Here is a 21,984-nt window from a genome sequence, read left to right as displayed (position 1 = left end):
CTTTTTGAAGACTGATATGACATTGGCTTTCTTCCCATCCTCAGGCACCTCTCCTTTTCTCCACAACCTTTCAAAGATGATGGAGAGTGGCCTAGCAATAACATCAGCCACACACGTGTGCATTCCATCAGGGCCCATGAATTTGTGAATGTCAGGTCTGAGATTCCTGAGGGCTGACCATAGCAATAAAGGCTGAAGCAAAAAAGGCATTGAGCAACTCTGCCTTCTCTGTATCCTTTGTCACCAGGACACCCAACCCATTCAGTAGTGGGCCAACATTTTCCCCGGTCTTCCTTTTCCTACTGATGTATTTGAAGGAGCTCTTCTTGTTGTCCTTGACATCCCTTGCCAGATTCAATTCCAAATGGTTCTTAGCCTTCCTTGTTGCATTCCTGCATACTATGAAAAAATCCATATATTCCTCCCAAGTGGCCTTTCTCTTTTTACACATACTGTAAATGTCCTTCTTCTTCCTTCTTCTGTCTGAGCTTCACCAGGAGCTCCCTGCTCATCCTGCACCCTTTGCTTCCTTTCTTACTCATAGGGATGCACCAATCTTGAGCTTTGGAGGATGTGAAGTCTTGGACTCCTCTTCCTTCTAGGGCCTTAACCCGTGGATTCTTCCAAGTAGATCCCTGAAAAGTCCAAAGTTTGCTGCCCTGAAGTCCAGGGCTGCAATCTTATTTTTTTGCCCAGCTTCCTCCTTGCCAGGTCGTGAACTACACCACGTCATAGTCACTGCAGCCAATGTTGTCCTTGACCCTCACATCTCCTACTAGACTTTCCTCATCTGTTAATAGAAGGTCCAGCAGAACACCTCTCCTTGTTGGCTTCTCCACCAACCATGTCAAAAAGTTGTCATCCATACACTGCAGGAACCTCCTGGACTGTTTGTGCCTAGCTGAATGGTCTTCCCAGCAGGTATCTGTGTGGTTGATGTCCCCCATGAGAACCAGGGCTTGTGACTGAGAGGTTATTTCCAACTGTCTGAAGAAGGCTTCATCTACCTCCTCTTCCTGATTAGGTGGCCTGTAGCAAACACCCACAACAGTATCAGCCATGGTACTGGCTGATACTTAAACCCTTTAATCCTTACGCATAAACTCTCCGCTCACTCTTCATCCACCCCTAGGCAGAGATCCATGCATTCCAGTTACTGTCTCATATAAAGAACTCCACTGCCTCACCTTCCAGCAGTCCTCTTTCTTTTTTATATGAGGTACCATGATTAAGGTAGCCAGACCCTGGAAGATAACGCCAACAATCTAAACGTTGTTTGGCTTCCTTCACTTGGTCATAGCCAGAGTTCTCCTAACCAGAAGGACTGAGATAATCCCCTTTGCTCTCACCCTCAGAATCCCTTAGAAATTCTAGATCTCCTTAAGGCCATATTACTATCCTTTGGTGAAAAGCATGAGGCAGCATTTGTGTAGCTGAACAAACAGCTCTTGCTCTGAGAAATTACAGTCTGGGCATTAGGAAAGAAGCAAACTTTACAGGACTGTAGGTCTGGCTTGTAAGAAGGGGGGATGTGCTAGGCAGAGTGTGTATCTAACCATTAGTACAACTCAAAGGCTCTGTATGGCTTTTGTGTTGCTTTAATAACACTATGCAAAAACAAAGTTAAAGATTGTTCCTGCATCCAAGGGTTTACAGTTGTATTTTAGAAAAAATATGGAAAAAAAAATCAGCAAAATAGAACTTCTCTTCCTTCTTATATTTTAGGTTTTTGTATTAACAAAATAACGTATCATTTGTAGTTAAAAAGATATGCACTTGATTATTAACAGTATTTTATTCTACCATAACTATGCATTTGACCTTACTTGTTGCCAGTTGGGTACTACATTTTCTTTTCTAAATCCTAAAAATTAGATAAATAAATAAGAGCTAATTGATTAAAGAGCCACATGGAGAACTATGCCTAGTTTTGTTCCAAGCATAATGGCTGGAGATAAATTCATCAGTTATAACATATGCAAAACCTCATTACTGGAAAGTTAAAAACAATTAGCAATCTATCATTTCTTCTGCTTTATGTCATACTTAGTTATTATTATTTTTTTTTTTTTTAAAAAAAGACAATATTTCAGTGTTTTGTTTAGTTTATTTCTTTTAGAATAATGTTGCTAAATAAACCATGTTTATCAACCTGTTCATATCAAAATTTAATTAAGACAGTAATTAATTTGAAATCTTAATTATCTATCAGCCTTACTTTATTCTTTTCATATATATTCAATGTCATTTTTCATGAACAATATATATATATTGTTCATGAAAAATGAACAATATATATTATATAATATATATATATTGCATTGCAATATATATATATTGACATTGCAGGTCTTGAAAGACATTTACCAAGAGATTCTGATGTTTTCTTTGTGAATCTACATTAATCAGCTACAGGATAAATACAATACATGGACAAAAACAAATCTGAAGACAATCTAATTTAAGATTCACATTTTGATCCCATGTCTAGGGAAGTAGAGATAACTGTAATCCAATAAAGCTGAAACTGTATTCTTTAGAAACTAATGCAGTGTTCATTAAAGTATCAAATTAAATGCATCTCCATGTTTATAAACTGTTTCTTCCTTCACACTTTTCTTAAATTATAGTTCAATGAAATTTTGAAGCAGTAATGCACAATAGCACACTTTGAAATATCCATAGTGCTTATAAAAATTAAACTACTGATGCTGAACATGCATATCAATAATATAGAACTCTGGCCCAAGAACAGACACGTTTTTTCATCTTAATAGATTTTCAAAGTTTGCTAGTTTTTCATATGAGTTAAATGTATAGTTCCATTAAATCTATAGTTAAATGTATAGTTCAGCCTGGAAATAAGTGAATGTTTTTTAGGTTTGTAATTAAGCTCCCAGTTGTGTCAGTCACTGATGTTATCCAGAACAATACCATTATAACATTATCATTTTGCTGTGTTTATAATGAGACTTTTTTTTTTTTCTTTAAGAATAAAGAAGTAATTACTTACTAAATACTACAGTTCTCTGCCTGTTGAAAATGAAATAGAATTTTCTGCAAGGTGTTTGGCGGCTTTGGATTTTTGGTGGTTTGCTTTGTTTCTAATATGTATGCTTATTTAAAAACAGTTCTTAACAGAAGATTGCTCTATAGCCAATAACGTCACTCAAGCAAACTTCTTCGTAAATTTAGACAACTTTGAGAATGAGTGGAATATGAAATAAAATGAATTAGCTAAGCTTTTTAGTTCATGCTTAGGTGTTACTGAAAAAGTTGTCCCAATATATTGACATGATTTTAAAACTTCTTTTTAAAATGAGGCTCTATATCAAAAATGTTTCAAAGCCCAAAGTTTCCTTTTTTTTTTTTTTTTTTTTTTTTTTTAATAAAGAACGTAATCCTAAAGAAAAATCACAATGAATTATTGATACATTTTTTGGTCTAAAGAACTAGATGATTACGTAATTTAAAAACATCGGTGCATTTTCAAAGCATTTAAAGAAAAAAAAATCTAAATATAATGACAATTAAATTATTAAAATGTAAAAATAATATTTATATTATTAATATAAATATTTACATATTTATTAAAGTTAGTTAAAGAAGAAATTAAGAAATTGAAACAGTAAGATTACAAAGATCTTTCTTTCTCTCTTCTTCTGTTTAAATTAACACATATGCTACTTTTCCCTTACTCTCCTGTTAATGTGCCTCTGAGGCATGTGTGTTCTTAGTTCTTTCAGGGCAAGATACCATTGTCACTTGCAACATTCAATTTCCAGTCTCTCTAAAGAGATGATCAACACTGATGCACTTAGTGGCTGATTTTGTGATGAAGACATGTATCATCTGAGAAATGATTTGAAACCATGGTATAAGGAAATGCTCCTTTCAACATGAACATCACTGGGTCTGAACTGGTGACACAGAAATGAAAGCCTCTGCTTTATACTTATTCCTTTCAGTGTCTTGTCTCTCTAGTTTACTAGTTATTAGTAAGTAAACAGATGACAAGAATAAGATGTTTATAGATGAGCAGTGTTGTAAAATAACAGCATGTTATGTCATCTTTATTTACAGTAGAACATTGCTCAATTTTGTGCTTGTCATGAGAGCTCCTATAGCTAGCAATAAGACTGTGTTATTCTGGGTATGAAGTGTCTTAAATTTTTTTTTCTACTTTCATCCACAATTCTGCTAGTCACATCTAAAATACATTCAAAATTTAAATATTGTTGAGGTGTATTGAAATACACCTTGAAATATACCTCCTTACACCTCGACCTTTTCCGGGGCTCAGCATTCCCTTGAAAGGATCCTTTTTACTGAAACCTTCAATTAAATATATTTATTTATATACTATTAAATACCTTTTAAAGTACAGTATAAATACTAATAATGTTCATAAAGCCAGGAAAAGTTGAGCAAAACCAAGGACTTAATTGGAAAAAATAAATCAAAAGAGGAAGAATCTCTTGGAAGATGATAACAGAAATTAAGAAAGAAGCTAAGTGTTCTCAAAGCAGACTTGGTTTTAAGTGCAAACTGGCACAAAAACACTGGTACATTGGTTTTTGTGGGCAATACATTTCAATTTTGACCAATGTGTCAAGACAAATATGCACTGTTTTAGAGAAGTTTTTCAGAGAGGCAACCACCAATTTGGTAAGATTAAACCAGAACTAGAGAGCAGGCTAAGGAACTGCATAAACAGTGCTTATGTGACTTTTAGAATAAAATAGTATTGTTGCTTTTGAAATGTTACTGGCTTAGTCTGGTCCCCAGCCACACATCCCTTTCTCCCTCCCTCTTTGGCTGCTGCAGCATTCACAAAGCAATGCAGACAGATTAGGGAATTAGTATGGTTGAATACATATTGCATTGCCTCCACTTGTACCCCCATCTTTTTCTCTGATCCAGCTTTCTGCATGGCTCAAAAATGCTAACAGCCTAAGGCATGCATGGGAAACATAGCTGGTAGCATGAAAAAAAAAAACATTGCTCTTTTGCCTTGATTTAAAACATTTACCAAACTGCATCTTGATGCAAAATGTGTAATGCAGAGAGACAATAAGAGATTATAACAGTCCTGTTTTACCACTTGTCTGTCCTTGCTATTGTGTAATGCCTGTAGGCACATTTACTGAATGCACAAAACTGGCTCTCCCATTAAAAGAAAATGTATCATAATATCGTGGATTCCCAAGCTTGTTTTGGGTTACAAAGAAAAAAAAAAAAGTCATATTTGGATCTGGGTTTTTGATGAAACTATTATACAGTGTTGTTATACAATAATGTATATATTTACTTGAAACCAGTTTGATCACTATACAGATTTGAAACGATAAATTAAAAAGAAAAAAATATCCCAAAGATTACACATATATTACAGATTGGAAATAGTTACGAAAGAAACTTAATTTAAGAAACTTAAGAAACTTAAGAAGTTGCAATATAACATATAATTTGTACTTTTTTTTTTTTTTTTCTCCCTAGGCTGCCTCCATTTCTCATGAAATTTAGGTCTCCTTTCAGTCCCCAATCCTTCCTATTTTAAGGTTGTCTTTCACTTGTAAATTACTTCAGAATATGTTTTCACTGCTCCCTTCTAAGAGATGTTTGTTTGTTTGTTTGTTTGTTTTTCCTCCTCTCTCTATCTGCTAGAATTCCATTCAGGTTCATTTATTAGATAGATAGCAGGTCCTTAATTTATGCTGTTCATGATATGAATCAGTCTTTTTCTCCTATACTACTTGTGTCATAAATGCAAATTAAAAAAATATTGCCTTATTCCCTGGAATTGGAATACTTTCATGCTAGATTATTTAAAATCACTTTAACTGTTATTTCGTCACCTCATTCCTCATTCCAGCCAAGTACACTATCTTGCAGGTAACATTTTTAAAGCCTACTACGTCAGTTTATAAATCCTCTTACATGATTCACAAAGCTTGCAGTACACAGTTACAGTGCTGATGTCAATATCTTACTTTGTCCTTGTAGACTTCCTATATAGGAAAGAACAGAAATAAACATTTCTAGGGTACAATCTCTGGAATTCTAAATGTTGGACTAGATGATTGTAGTGGTCTTTTCCAACCTAAATGATTCTATGTTTCTATGATCTCACTACTTTCCTCAATACTTTTCATAAAGCAAGCATAAGCAAATGGTATGTGTAAGCATCCAGGTTAGTCACACTTAGCTGCACCTGTACCGTTTCTTTTTCTTTTTTTTTTTTTTCATCTTTGATAGAGTGTATGACATGAAATGATAGTCTTAGCATTTTTTAACCCTTGCTGCCACAGAAATTTTCATCAATTTAAAGGGCTGTATTGTCACATGAGTGCAGGTGACATGGTGGAAAAGATAGGTATAGATGGCATTATCAATGTTCCTGCCTTCAGGTCACATTTGTTGTTACCTTACGAACAGATGAACACCACATTGACTCCACAGGTCACCTGGGGATTTTGACTGGTGGAACTGATAAAAGGCTACAACTGTTTCATGATCAGACCTTTAGGACAAGTCAGACTCTTACATCATGCTACCTGCAACTAATTTATCTGAACATTTCACATTATTTGCTTGTTGATTTTTCTAATTACTTTGGCCTTCTTGCAATGAAGACAAGACTAGATTTTGGCATATTTCTGAATTTGTCCAGTTCTTTGAACATCTGAAGCTAGGAAGCTCATTATTCTCAGAATGTGCTTTTTTTTTTTTTTTTGTGGACTTAGCATTATGTCTACAGATCTGACCTAAGTATGCATTTTTCCATTCCTGATCAAAATTAGGATGTCATTATGGTTCATCTGATCCATTGCTTCTTTTTTTAACTTGGAGAGTAAATGAATTATATAAAAATTGTATAAATCAGTTCTGTTCATAGATTTTAAGCAAGAAGGAAAAACAAAGGACAAATGCAATGAATTAAATGTTGTTTTTCTCTATGCCATTTAAGAAATGCAAAGCCAAAATGATTTTCTAGTTAACATCATTTTAATGAACATTGCTAATTGCAATCATATCATTTTAAGATAAAAAATTTAAATTAACAATATAAATAAAAATGCAATGACCACTACTATAATTTCAAATAGTAGATTTGTAACTAAGTTATCATACTTAGTTGGTTACTTTTAATATTTGTAATACTGAGTTCAAAATGGAGTCTCTTTCTTATGATTTGTATTATAAAAAGTAGAAAAACATGGTGGTTAGAGCTAAAATTTGGAAAAATATTTGTAACATAATTGATTTGTTTTTAATGCCAAGAATTCTTTTGTTTGTAGTATGCATAATCCTAAGCACAAAAACGCATAGATGATTCTCCATTACAATATACTTGCATTATGGTAATTATTTTTTTATCCATTTTCTGAAGTTAATGCAATAGATATTGAGTGCAAGCAAAACTCATAATATTGATTGTGACTTTCCTTTCTAAAAGTATAATTGTTCCACTTTATCATCTAGTGAAATGAAATTAAGTGAAATCTAATGAAATCTAACATTTTAGATATTTTTTAAAGTATCATTAATTTACATGTCATTTTACAAAGAAATGTAAAATGTCTCCTGTTCCTAAATGGTTTTTTAAGTTGAATGTGCTGCACAGCATACACAAGACAAAGGGCTGAGAGATTGATTCTGCTGTATACTTTTATGATCTACAGGATATATATATATATATTTTTTTTTTTTTTTTTGTATGATTTACTTTATTGAAATCATATTTCCTACTATTATCCAGCTCCTTGAAGAACCCTGGTTTCTCATAGCAGAATCAAGGGGAAGACTGAGAATTTGTAGAGTCCCAGGCCCTATTAAAGAGATCTGATTACTTGCTGGGTCTTATTTCCCCCACAACATTACTGATATGACCTTTTGATAAGGATCTCTGGTGGTGACTTTTTGGGAAAGCTTTTTACTGTTCATAGAATCATAGAATCATTAAAGTTGGAAAAGATCTTCAAGATCATCTGGGCCAATCATCACCCTACTACCAATGTCATCCACTTAACCATGTCCCTAAGCACCAGGTCCAACTTTTCCTTGAACACCCCCAGGGACGGTGACTCTATCATCTCCCTGGGCAACCTGTACCTACTCTTTCTGAGAAGAAATGTCTCCTAATTTTCAACCTTAATCTCCCCTGGTGCAACTTGAGGCCAATCCCTCTAGTCCTATCACTAATTATCTGTGAGAAGAGGCCAACCCTCAGCTCCCCACAACTTCCTTTCCATTAGTTGTAGAGAGCAATAAGGTCTCCCCTGAGCCTCCTCCAGACTAAACAATCCCAGTTCCCTCAACCACTCTTCATGGGACTTGTGTTCCAGGTCCTGCACCAGCTTTGCAGCCCTTCTTTGGTCATGTTCCAGGACCTCAGTGTCCTTCTTGTAGTTAGGGGCCCAAAACTGAGCACAGTGCTTGAGGTGTGGCCTCACCAGAGCACAGTACATGGGAACAATCACCTCCCTGGGGTCCTGCTGGGTATTCTATTCCTGATGCAAACCAGGATGCCATTGGCCTTCTTTGCCACCTGGGCACACTGCTGGCTCATGTTCAGGTGAGCTTCAATCAGCACCCCCAGATCCTTTTCCTCTACAGAGATTTCTAGCTACTCTCTCCCAAGTCTGTAGCGCTGCATGGGATTCTTGTAGCCAAAGTGCAGGACCTGGCACCTATCCATGTTGAACCTCATCCCATTGGCTTCTGCCCATCAACCCATCCTGTCCAGGGACTTCCTTCCAGCAGATCAACTCCAACTTGATTATAGTGACATGAAAAATGAAAACTAAGAAAATAAAATAGGCATTAAAGCCTTCCTGAGAAAGTCACTATTGAAGCCAAAAAAAATGCAAGACTGGACAAAGGACTCAGAAAGGACTCAAAAGAACACAGAAAATGTCAGTCAAGGTTTTAATTGTACATTTGACAAAGATTTTGGATTTTTTTTTTCTTTTCTTTACTTGGAAGAATAACTAAAAGGCAAGTTTGAACTTTTATACCTAAATCTATACAAAGGGTATTGTGAAGTTTCATGCATGCAGTAACAGGTTTTTTTGGTTGTTGTTTTTTTTTGAGCCCGTCAGTCATTATTGAGATTTTACTTATTATTCTCAAATCATGACAACTTCTCCTCTCTTTCCTCCTTCTACACCTCCTCTGTCCCCAACCCGTCTACACCGTTGTCTGTGTAGACAAGGTGGGACCCAGGATGCTTCCTTTCAGAAAGGAACTTCCTTTCAGATACAGTGATATTTTAAAAATAATCTCTCCAGGGTCTTTAACTGACAGCTTGTCTGACATAGAAAATCTAGAGGATTCTAGGTCACTTCTCTGCTGTGAACTATTGAGCAGAAACTTTGAATTAAAAATGCTTCTTGTCAGCATTTCTGCTGGGTACAACAGCATAACAGCAGCAAAACTGATAAGACGTTTTTTAAATTGTGAAGGAGGAACTGTTCAGGCCCTTTCAGTTTTCAAACGCAAAGAGTCCAAGGCCTTTGACTCCAAGGCTGACAGGAACATTGTATTTTTATTTTCTATTATATGTTTGTGTGAATGGCAGAGGAGCTGTGATGTCTGGGGGTATCTTCTCAAGCTTATAGGCTCCCACAAAAATGGGCTTGTAAAAGAAAGAGGATAGTGAACTAGTCTTTAAAATCTTTCTCATCTTACCTTCTGGCTTCCTTTCTCCTTACCATTTTCCTTTACTGTTTTATCTCCAGCCTGTATTTGAACATAGATACAGAAATGAAAGTAGAGATACTGACATACAAAGTTAGTGACAATGCACCTCTTACCAGTTTGTTCACAAGCATAGCTTTTGTTTATCTTCTGTTTGTGTGAAAAGCAGGCTTTGAGCTGGTATTCCCTTCTTATCATTTCCACTAGCACGATATGGTTTAGATTGCATGAAAAATTTTGGGTAGTAACTGAGATGTATCATATAGGGGTTTTGAATACAGTAGCAAGGTAGCAACATAAATATAGTCTGTGTGCAAAGCAATCTTCTTTTCAGAATAAGTGGTTTATTTAGGATATGCCTAACTGGAATCTTTATAAAGGTAACTAGGAATGAATTCTATTCATGTTAGCAACAATGACAAATGGTTTGATAGGACAGTGTTAGTACAATGAACCTTCAGTGAGCTGGGATAGTGATGTTTGATATTTTAGTGGAAAAATATTCCAGATAAAGCTGTAACAAAAGAAGACAAAATGAAGAGTAAGTAAAATCAAATGTTGTATATGTTCTGTTTTACCTGCTTCTGCATTACAGGATTTATGTTTATTTATTTATTTGCTATATCTGTTCAACAACCAAATTCTGCCTGTAGGTTCTGGCATAGCTGCCTACAAAGTGCAGCCGAGGGTAAAATTTACCTTCTAATTTGGAATGACTGACCACATATTATGATAATCAAATGATACATTTAACTTGGAGAAGAAAAATATGTTAGAATGTTTGGCAGCCAATAATAAGGAAACAAAACTTTGCTTGTATATCTCAAATTGTCAGTCCTTTTTCAGGATACCAAATGCAAGGAAATATCTTCTAATGCAAATTGACAGCCTTGCAGCACTCCAGAGGGCCACAGGACTTAGAATAAATCCTTGCATTTGGTTCATTTGTACATCAACCATTTACACGAATATGAATTTTATGGGTGAATTGAAGGCATGATTACCAAGCCAACTATACAAAATTTATTATATGTATTATATTATATTATAGTATTATATTTATAATAATAATAAATATACACATAATGTGGAAGTTGTTCTTTGCAGGTTATTTCATCCATTTACAGAAAAGGGAACTAAAAGCACTCCAGGTCACATTTCTTGCATTTTCCTGATTTCAACTTCGAATTTTCAAATAATATGATGGAAATGATCAGTATTCTATGCATATGCTCTAATTATTAATTTTATTGATAATATTTTTTCATTATTTTTTACTTTATTATTTTTTCATTATTTTTTTTACTTTATTATTTTTTCACTTTATTATTTTTTCATGGTGAATTTATCATTTCTAATTCATGTACATGTTAAAAAAGAACAGTGGTCATGCACTGAAAATTAAAGCTTTGTTTTGCCTTTATTAAATACATTAAATATATTCTTTCTCAATGTCCAGACTTTACCCTCTGTCAAAAATAATAAAGAACAAAATGAATTCTGATATCTGGCAATGTAATAAAATCAACTTCCAACAGGGATATCTGATGATGACTAAGATGGTATAAGACTAAGATGGTATATCTAATTATATAGGACACAGTACAGCTGCTTTCAATTTAATGCAGATTAAATAGAAAATCCTATCTGAAGTATCTGTAGTAGTTATTTCCATAGATGGAATCATTGTGAATGAAATCTAATCTGTTCTGCTGCTTGTGTAGCTGGAGGACTTCCTTAGATTTCATCTCTGAACAATTCAAAACCTGCATAATTATTTACAGAAAAAAAAAAAAAAAAAAAGTTAATAAGAAGTGGAAATGCATGTGGAAATAAAAGACAGAAAATAACTCAGATAAGACTTACTTCTCATATTTTAATTTTGGTAAACAATGGTTACCAAATCAATATTAAGTAATTGAATAAATATTTGATTAAATAATTGATATTAATATTAAATAAATGATTATGGGTCAGATTCATCTCCTTTAGTCACAATTGTTTAAAACATTGATGTCTGAAGGGAAGTTCTGTTCCTTTTACCATAGGTGAAGGCATGAGCTTTCCTGACTTGATTTGGACAGGCTCATTCTAAAGCTGATGTCCTTCATTAATTGTTTTTTAGAGATGCCAGTTTCAACTAATTATCAACGGACTTTAGATGAACTGTTCAGAGATATCTTTTATAGACGGCTGGATTTGTTTTCTGCTGTCCTGGAAAATTTGATTATTGTTTTTTGGTGCTGTATTTGGTTTGTTATATTGTGTTTTCAATATCTAAGCACTTGATCTAGCAAAACAGCAATGAGTGATGCATATGACCTACTTCTGTGGAGCAGGAGTAGTTTCTTCAGCTTTTTCATCATGTCTGTCTGTTGAGCAACACTTATATCAGCTTTATTAATCACAGTCTTGGAATGAACTTTAATTAAAGAGAGTTATTGTGACATGTTCACCTTTGCCTATAATAAAAGAATTAGATTTAAGAAACCCAACCTTTCTAATGGATTCTTTGGAGCTACTAATCTTCCCCAGGTGACTTGTTTTCTCTGTAACTCAGGTCATGATGACACAATCAAGGTCAGGAAGTGTACCTAAACCAAAACTTTCACAGTGAAAAAAAGAGAAAATAAAGAAAACTCAGTAGAAATTTATCTTAAGAGTTCCTGAAAATTTAAACTCTGTGTTCCAAGCATAATTGATAATTGTGTTACAAATGGTTTAAACTCGTCCAGAAATTTGTGTATATTCTGTATTAATGTCCACTGTATTGTGCCTTTTCCAAACCCAAAACATTCCTAAATGCTTTTCTTCTCTCTAATACTTTTTGAGACTTCAGAAGATTTGTCGTATGGTATATGGAGAAAAATAATATAATAAGCAGCTTATTTAATTTTAATTCAAATGTTTATGAAACTGGTCATAAAAAAAGCATGTTAATTAACAGATTTAAAAACTGATCCAGATGAAGCTGGTTCTGAAAGCATTCTGGATATTCTCAGGCCTTTAAAACACAGAATTTAAATATGAATGTGTACACAACTAAGAAATGATAGTCTTAACATTTTTAATTATATAACTGTTTGTTGTTTGTATGTAATGACTTATTTTTGTTTGTTTGTTTGTTTGTTTGTTTGTTTTAAATGAATGTTAATGTAATTTAGAGAATTAAAATTCAGGCAAGTGGCCAGGAGTTTATATGTTAAATAAATAGTCAGAAAGATAGCAATATACTTATAATCACATTAAAAAATAAATGTGAATTCTGAAGATATTTATTTAAGCTGAGGATGAATATGCCCAACCTCAGATTTTTCCTGTTTTAGTTGTCTATAAAGTAGTGTAGAAACTTCAAGTAAATAGTCTAGTCTAGGCACATCTTCTGCAGCATATAAACACACAAAAGTCTGATTGTTTAAGCACATATGTATGCAAGATATATAATCCGTGACTCACATTAGATAACATCAGGCACCTACAGTGTGTATATTTATTCTGTGACCTCAACAGTCTGGGCTTTTTTGGTGTAGGAGAAAGGAATGCTTTCAGAATGCAATTTATGTGGTCTCTATTAGTCATTTGCACTAGGAATACAAAGTCTTACAGCATCATCTTTCATCAAGCCAAACAACAGTCTTACTGGCATTCAGGTTTTGTATTCTATCTGAAAGGTGTCAGTAAAAATATATACAAGTATCTTTTCCCACCGCATGAAGTGCTTAAATAATAATAATAATAATAATAATAATAATAATAATAATAATAATAATAATAATAATAAATCAATTTGTCTGGAAATTTAATTTCAAATGTTTACAGTGGGGGCCTGATTTTCTGCTTACACCGTTATTAACAGTGATTCCCAGAGAATCTTACAGAGAGTCTCCATTTCACAGATTGCCTTTTCTCCACTCACAACACATCTTCCTCTTGTGACTGCATCAAAATGAAAAATAAAACAGTGATCCCAGTTTGATCTCTATAAGAATAGTTCCAGGGGTTATAATTAACAAGATCTTGTTTTGAGCAGATGGAAAAGCATTTTTGTAGCACTGACGTAATCACTTGAGTTTTTTGTATACTAGTAAACTGAACATGCCTGCAGTATGAGGACAGACCTTAGCAGTTGATCATCTGTGCCATTTGTCAGAATATTTATTCCCTGGCATGTTTTCCACTTGTATCAATTAGCACCTTGGCACAATTCCCAGGCATTATGTGGGAGACTGCATGGGCTTAAGCAGTATGTATGAAGCCATCATGTTTTAGGAAAAAACCCTAGGCCATAAGGATTTTAGCCCTGTCTTGACATGAGCTCTCAGAAATAGATCACAGTTTGTGACCTATTTCTTTACTAGTTATTTATGTAATCTCAAACTCTAAGGTAACATGGCATACCTTGCGCTCAGTTTTTACCAGCTAGCCAGTACTATGTTTCCATGCTCAACATCCAAACCTATGAACTGTATTTACTTGACATTTCTCATTGTAAAATCTGTGGAATTAAGACCTGTAATATAGATTTTTAGATTCAGCTGTGGGAGATGGGTGTTTAAAATTTAGTTAAGACAACACAGCATTTAGCAGCTTTTTGACACTCAGATCTTCATAAAATTTATCCCTCAAACCATTCTGAAATTAAATAGTTAACATTTTCCAAATAATAGCAGGATTTTTTATTTATTTATTTATTTTTTTAATGATGGTTTGTGGAAGACATTATTTTCACTCACAACTAACTTGGTAGCATTGGAAAAAGCAACCATTCCTAGGTTCAGTCTTGAACAGGAGATACAAAATAATTAATCTTAAGACGAAAGATCATTTAAGAATTAGTTTCATGATTGAGCAATTGTCCTTTCACAGTTAGGGAGGGTGCATCTTTATACTGGGAGTAGGTACAACTCCAACTGAGCAGAAGAGTCCTTAGCATTAAAAACAAATAAATAAATAACATGTTTGATAGATTTTCATATTTATAAGTGCTTTCTGATTCATAGTTTAATGTGTTCCTAGGTCATTGCAAAAGCTTTACTTTGGCTGTTAAGTTTTGCATTATATCCATTAAACATAAGAGAACAAACTGGCGTAGTGTCACAAATCAATTGAACACTGCTAAATAATCTTCATTTCATGTAAATCAGCACTCTTAGATAACAATAATTGTCTTATAAAAAAATCCCTTTCATTACAAAATTTGCGTTGTTTTGTATGAAGATACCAGATGGCATCTTAAAATACATCTATCTTGATCTGAGGTTTAAAAAAACAAGGTTTAGGATTTTCATGACATGTCACTTCTAACCTTAGACTCTTTTTTCTCATCTAATTCAAGAGAAGACTGTTCAGGCAAACAAATAAAAAGAAACAAAGTAAAAATATGAAGACAGAATCGTAGAATGGTTTGGGTTGGAAGGGACCTTAAAGATCATCCCTGCCAAAGGCAGGGACATCTTCCACTTGAACAGATTGCTCAAAGCCCCATCCAACCTGCCTGTGAACAGAAGGAAGAAAATTAATGGGATGAGGACAAGTTAGGTAATAACTGGAGACAAAATAATGTACATTATATTAAGTTAATGCTTCACCTTAATATAGAAAGTACAGCAGGCAAAATCTGGTTTTATTTGAAATTGATAAAAATGTAAGTATTCCATGTGTGTGTTACTGTCAATGTTAATTTAACCTATGCCTATGAACAATTGTTCCAATTTGAAATCAATATATCTGTATTACTTCAAACTTACTGCACCATTGATGAGATCTTCACATTGTTGTTTAACATTATGAATAATTAGAATATTATGCAGCATATTACAGTCAGTGTCTCAAAACATAGGGAGATTTGCATGACTGATTGTAAAATCAGTCATGATGACTGAAGGTAAAAAGTTACGGGGAAAAAAAAAAAAAAAAAGATTCTATCTTAGGACACCATGGTACCAATATTTGTTCCATCACAAACATTTTTCATCATGAAAACATCAAAGAAAACAGGAGAGTATAACCAACTGATCCTTCTTTGGCTTCTTGCAGGAAATGGAACATTGTCACCCTTTTCACTCCTGCCTTTACAATAACTTAAACCCTGACTGATCCTTTCCTGCCTCTAAATGAGATTTTAAATGAGATTCATTTAGGAACTTTCTGCTTAATAGAATAAATTGTTAATTAAAAACAAGGACTAGCAGCAAATAACATCAAAGACAAAGATGCAAAGACAGGTAGACTATAGAAACTTACTGAGAAATTCAGTTGTGCTGCTCCTGCAGCCAGACCATCCCTCTTCTGCTGTGATTCTATGTTAGAATTTTATGTCCTATTAAACATGCTTAGAACATGTAAGTATTCACACACATATGTAGAAAAAGACCCTACATCAGGAATATATAGTGTCCTCAAAATCTGTTGAACAGCCTGTTGAACAGCCTTCATGCCTGTGATAGCAGGATGGATAGCCAATTGTAAATGAAGCCAAGTAAATGAAGTGGTCTGATGATAGCCAGAGAGTTAACACCTCCCTTTGTATGTCTCAGTTCACAGAGTCTTTATAGTATCCCAGACTGCTGCTAGAAATGTTTGATATAATTCTCCTTAGTGGCATTTTTTTTCCTTAGAGATAGCACTGATTTATAATTTAACAATGACAACTTTTTATGTGAAAATTAGAACTAGAAAACTAATTCTAATGAAAATTTTAAAAAATTATTGAGACTTTCATACTGATACTAAGATTAAATCCATTATCCCGGTCAATTACATCATAAGTAATGCATTCTGCTGACCTGTTTGAAATAGAATATATCATTTTCCTAACTTATAATGCAATTAATTGTTGATGTACTTAATTTTAAATATTAAGATTTAACAGTGACCCTCATTTTAAGCGTTATGGACAGACAGAAGTCTGGGGGAAAATTAAATATATATATATATATATATTTAATCCAAATTAATATATAAGTAGCACATCTTGCAGTATGAAGTGTTTTCAAAAGAACACTAAATTATGTTTCTGAAATGAAAAAGCAATAGATTTTAAACACAATAAGTATTTTTGAAAGCAAGACTACTGAAAGCCAAAATGTAGAGTGAGACTAAACACCAAGTAAATTCTGAAATGAGTAAAAAGTAACTTTGAGCCCTAGGAATATGTAGTTATTGGCATAAATAAAAAAATAATAATAACAATAAAAACACTCTAAATAATCAAAATACATTACACTGAATAAATATTTTTAAAACACAATCAGCTCACAGTAATTTGATATTATCAAAATATCAATCTACTTAAGAGAAGTTCAAAGTGAACCATAAGAAATATTTTATGTGCTGAAAAAGATTGATATAATCATTTAGAAATACACAAAGCATATATTGATAAAGTTACAATACGGACTCTAAACTGAATACATTTTATGCACAAGATATGATTTTAAAAAGATCTGAATCTGATCTGTCATGGTGTGCCATGATTTCATTACTACTTTTCACTTTATGGAATACTTCAGAGTTACTTTTGCTGGTGCCTCTTAAAACAACAACAACAACAATACCTTTCTACACTTCAAGATTACCAGAGAACATGAATTCCAATATCAACAACATCCAGAAATTCTAATTATTATTACAGAGAATTTCAATGATAAAGATCAGAGGTGATCTTGAAAATTTGATAAAGTAGTGTTTGTTCTTTTTATTACCTTGTCTAACTACTTGAAGACTTTAAGAGAGCTGTAGACAGCTCTTGCTTAGTGAGACTTTTTAGGAAACAAGAAAGCGCTTTAACCTCTTGGAGACTGTGGTTATGAAAAGGCTCATCTCATCTCTGGAATATCTCATAATGGTACCAGACACGGCCTACATCTTTTCAAGCTATTTGAACAAATCTTTTCTAGTAAAAGCTTTTCAATTCTTCTTTGAGCTGATTTCAGTTTTTCAATTCTTCTTTGAGCTGAGACCAGACACTAGAAGTGAAACAAGGGAAGTTATCTCTCCTCTATTACCAGGGTTTCTGCTGCTGGCATGAAGTGAAGGACACAGTATTTTTCCAGAGTAGCCATGATACTATAGGATACAAGGACTATACTTGTTCTGATTGTGAGGAAGACCTTCTGGAGTAAAGAAGGTCTACAGAAGATAATTTTTGTCTCTTACAAAAGCTGGAAAATGATTGGTGAAATGAGAAGGAATGGAATAAGTATTTTTCAAAGGGTTTTCTTGAGAATTATATTTTTCCCTATTACAACTTCTTTATGCTTCATGTAGCTTGAAAATATTTTTTTCCTTTCATAAGTCTATTTTATATTTCCTTGAAAAATATGAAATTCATGCCTAACATAAAATTGGGAATTAAATAAAACATTTTATTTTTCCTTCTGTAATTTCAGTTACCATCTATAAAATCATTAGACTTTAAATATCTGTATATCTCAAAGACAGGTGTGTAATGCATGTCATCTCTTCAGTGTATGAAGATCTTAAACAGTCATTATTTAAGCGGCATCCTCACTGATAAATTAAAATATTAATATATATATATTTTTAAATCATTATGTGAGCACTCCAGACATGCCAGTAATTGTGCCACTATCCCCTACATCTCAAAAACTTTTGAATCAGATAGTTTAAAATTATCTAAAATGACCTGGAGCTAATTTGGTTTCCACGGCAGAAAGTAGATAACTGAAAAGAATAATAGTGGGTGATAATGATGCGAGGGGGATGTTTGGACCAGATGATCTTGGAGGTGTTTTCCAACCTTAATGATTCTATGAGTCTATGAGAAAGAAGTGGTGGTTTTACTTGGGTGAGCAGCTGAGGTCCACCACAACCACTTTCTCACTCCCCCTCCTCACAGGAAAAGGGGGAGAAAATAAAATGCAAAATGCTCTAGGTTCGAGGTAAGGACGGGGAGATCACTCAACAATTATTGTGATGGGCAAAGCAGTCTCAGAATAAGGAGATTTTTTTGCCTATTACTAACAATCTAGAGAAGTGAGAAACAAAGGAAAGAAACAAAAAACACCTTCCCCACAAAATACCTTCTGCTCCAGCACCTGGAGTACCTCCTCCCCCTCCTTGATCACTTCAGGGCTGGTTGTCACTCCTCTCTCTCTCCCATCTGCTGTTCCCCAGAAGTTTTTTGTTTGTTTGTTTGTTTTGTTTTGTTTTGTTTTTCTTTCTTGAACATGCTTTTACATGAGCATATATGCGCAAACAACATCGCTTACAGACTTGGCTCTGGCCAGCAGCAGGACGTTTATATAACAGCAGCTTCTGGATTCTTTTCACAGAAACCACCCATATGGATCCCCACTACCAAAACCTTGCCGTGTAAACCCAATACAAGTATATGGATTTGTTTCATAAATTGGATTTTTTATTGTTATTCCTTTTTACAGATAATATCTTGTTGGAAAAAAAAAAAAAAAAGTTTTCCATTGGTTAATGTTCAAAAGGGAAACGTGTTGTTGTGTATGCTACATACACAATTGCTACATACACAATGTACACATATTCCAGTTGTTAAAAGAAGATATATATTTTAATAGAATATTATTTCTTAAATAAGAAGCAATTAGAATAACATGAATTAAAGGATTGTAATAAATTAATTAAAATAGAAAAAGAAATCAATTATATTTTCAAGAAAAAAAAAAAAAAAAAAGATAAGATTATCAATAGGTTTTTCAAAAGGATCCAGTATTAGCCAGGACTGAAAATTACAGAAATGATACCATCATTGCTAGTGTGTGGCATTTAGGAAAGAATTTTAAGTCTTGAAGTTTAATTTCTAGTATTTGCTACATGGGTTAAGAGATGTTTGAGGTTGCCTGACATCCATTTCTAACCACTGGTTAAAAACTTTTTTTAAAAGGGGGTGGGGAAGGAACACACTTTGATGTTATTTAATGCTCTGATGTGTACAAGTTGAAAACTGTTGTAGCTATAAAATAATAATTAGCATTTCTGGACACTGCTGATATTTAGAATTCAAGTTGCAGCTATGAGACAGAGAATTGTAATGAAGACAGCACTGACTTTTGAAGAGGAAGTAGAATTTCATCCAGTTGATGATGAAATCAAATTCTTTATGAGTTCTGTAGATTGTTTTCTGTTTTTACCACTCTCACCAGACTGCTCTCAAGAAAAGACTGAACTAGAAAACAATGAGGAAAAATAAGCACATTTTTCCAACACAAAATATAATTATATACAAATTATGCAAAGTTTGATTTATATAACTAAATTTGACTTGACTGTTCCTAGAAAACAAAAATTGAGAATTTCTGTTATTTTTAATTTTAAAATAAGAATCTAAATACAATGTCTATAATCAAATGCTTAGAAATACAGGAAATAAAAATAAATAAATAAATAAATATGAAGTTATTTCTTTATTCAGAAAGTCATAGTAGTCTTTCTCATCAAGAGCAATAAGTCCTTAGTCCTCTGGAATTTGAGTATCCATTCATATATTTAAACGTTTATTCAAACACAATTAAGTAACACAGAGTTTTTAATAACTAAGCAGTCCCGTAAATTGTAACATTGAAGGAAAGGGTTTACTTATGTCAGCAGTGTAACAAAGCTAATAAAAATCAGCCTTCATGAAACAGCTCAGGAGAGTTGCAATTCCCAATTTTAATAAATCATTATGTGTTTCAAAATATTTTATTTTACAAAAAAAAAAAAAAAAAAAAGTAAACGGGCAAGTATTTTTATTCCATTCTCTGTTTAATTTTTGATATGCTATAGAATCAATGTTCGACAGTTAGCCTTGAAACGTGGTCAACTGTTGTACGGAAAAATGCTTTTTAAAACTGTGAGCAAAAGGGAGATGATAAATTTGCCAGGCTAATCTCCAATTTGTTATCTTCCAATTTGTAGTTACCACTTAACATTATTGAGCTCTATCATAGCTGCAGTTTATACTTAAATCCTCTTAGATTTTTTCATTATTATAGAGAAAAAAAAATAAATTAAGTACCTTTAGTAAAACCTTACAAAACATAGCTTATGTAGATGAGTTCCCCCATCACAAATGATGCTTGCTTGTAGCACAGTGGTGGCAAATAGTCAGCTTGAAAGTTTTTTTTGTTTGTTTGTTTGTTTTTGTTTTTGTTTTAAGATATTTTAAATAACTCCTGCATAAGGAAATTACATTTCATCAGCAAATATACTATTTTCATTCTTCTATGGCTGAGAATTCTGAAAATGTTTTTGCAAACATGCTATGGAACTTGCTTCCAGCTTGAGGTGAAGCACACAAATTTTGAGTCTTGAGGGATATTCTCTAAAAAATACATAAGCCCATTTGTAGTGGGTTTACATGGAAAGGTTTTGGTAGGGGGGAGCTGCAGGAGTGGCTTCTGTGAGAAGAATCCAGAAGCTGCCCAATGTTAGACAAGGGCCAATTTCAGCAGGTTCCAAAGGGACCAGAGCCAAGCCAATAAGTGATGTTGTTTGTGCCTCTGTGAGAGCACTTTTAAGAAAAGGAATCTTAAAAAAAAATACAACTGCTGCACAGCAACAGCTGGGAGTGAGAGGAGTGAGAAATAGCCCTGCAGATACAAAGGTCAGTGCAGGAGGGCAGGAGGTGCTTCAGGCACGCAGAAGTTCCCCTGCAGCCTGTGGAGAGGCCCCTGGTGGAGCAGGCTGTCCACCTGCAGCCCATGGGTCCCACACGGAGCAGATCTCCATGCTGCAGCCCGTGGAGGAGGCCACACAGGAGCAGGTGGATGTGGCCTGAAGGAGGTTGCGGCCCTGTGAGAGCCCCCGGAGGAACAGGGGACCTGGCAGGAGCTGCTGCCCGTGGGGGACCTGCATTGGAGCAGTTTGCTCCAGATGGATGGACCCATATTGGAGCAGATGTTGAAGAACTGATGCCTGTGGAAAGCCTACACGGGATCAATTTGGGAAAGACAACATCCTGTGGGAGGGACCCCATGTTGGAGCAGGGGTAGACATTGACCATAAAGAAGCTGTGGAGATGAAGCATTATAGATTGATGACAATCCCCATTCCCTGTTCCCCTGTGCCACTCGGGGTGGGGGGGCGGGGGACACAAGACACGTAGATGAGGGTAGATGGAAGGAAGGTATTTTTAGTTTGTTTTTAGTTTCTCACTGCTCTAGCTTGTTAGTAATAGGTAATAAATTACATTCATCTCCCCATTTTGAGTTTGTTTTGCCATGATGATAATTAAAGTTGAGTGATTTCCATGTCCTTATCTCAACCCTTGAGCCCTTTTCACAGTGTTTTCTCTACCTTTCACTT

General features: G+C 34.2%; 1 protein-coding gene across 3 annotated transcripts in view; it reads left to right on the top strand.

The window, feature by feature from the left end:
- Positions 1-21,984, top strand: part of CSMD3 (CUB and Sushi multiple domains 3) — a gene marked incomplete at both ends in the record, with an annotated part of 682,849 nt that overhangs the window by 120,137 nt on the left and 540,728 nt on the right. The window lies entirely within an intron of this gene.

This window comes from Aythya marila, assembly GCF_965140915.1.
Source record: "Aythya marila genome assembly, chromosome: 2".
NCBI classification, from domain to species: domain Eukaryota; kingdom Metazoa; phylum Chordata; class Aves; order Anseriformes; family Anatidae; genus Aythya; species Aythya marila.
Note: the sequence above shows the minus strand (reverse complement) of the source record. Positions and strands in the feature narration are given on the sequence as shown.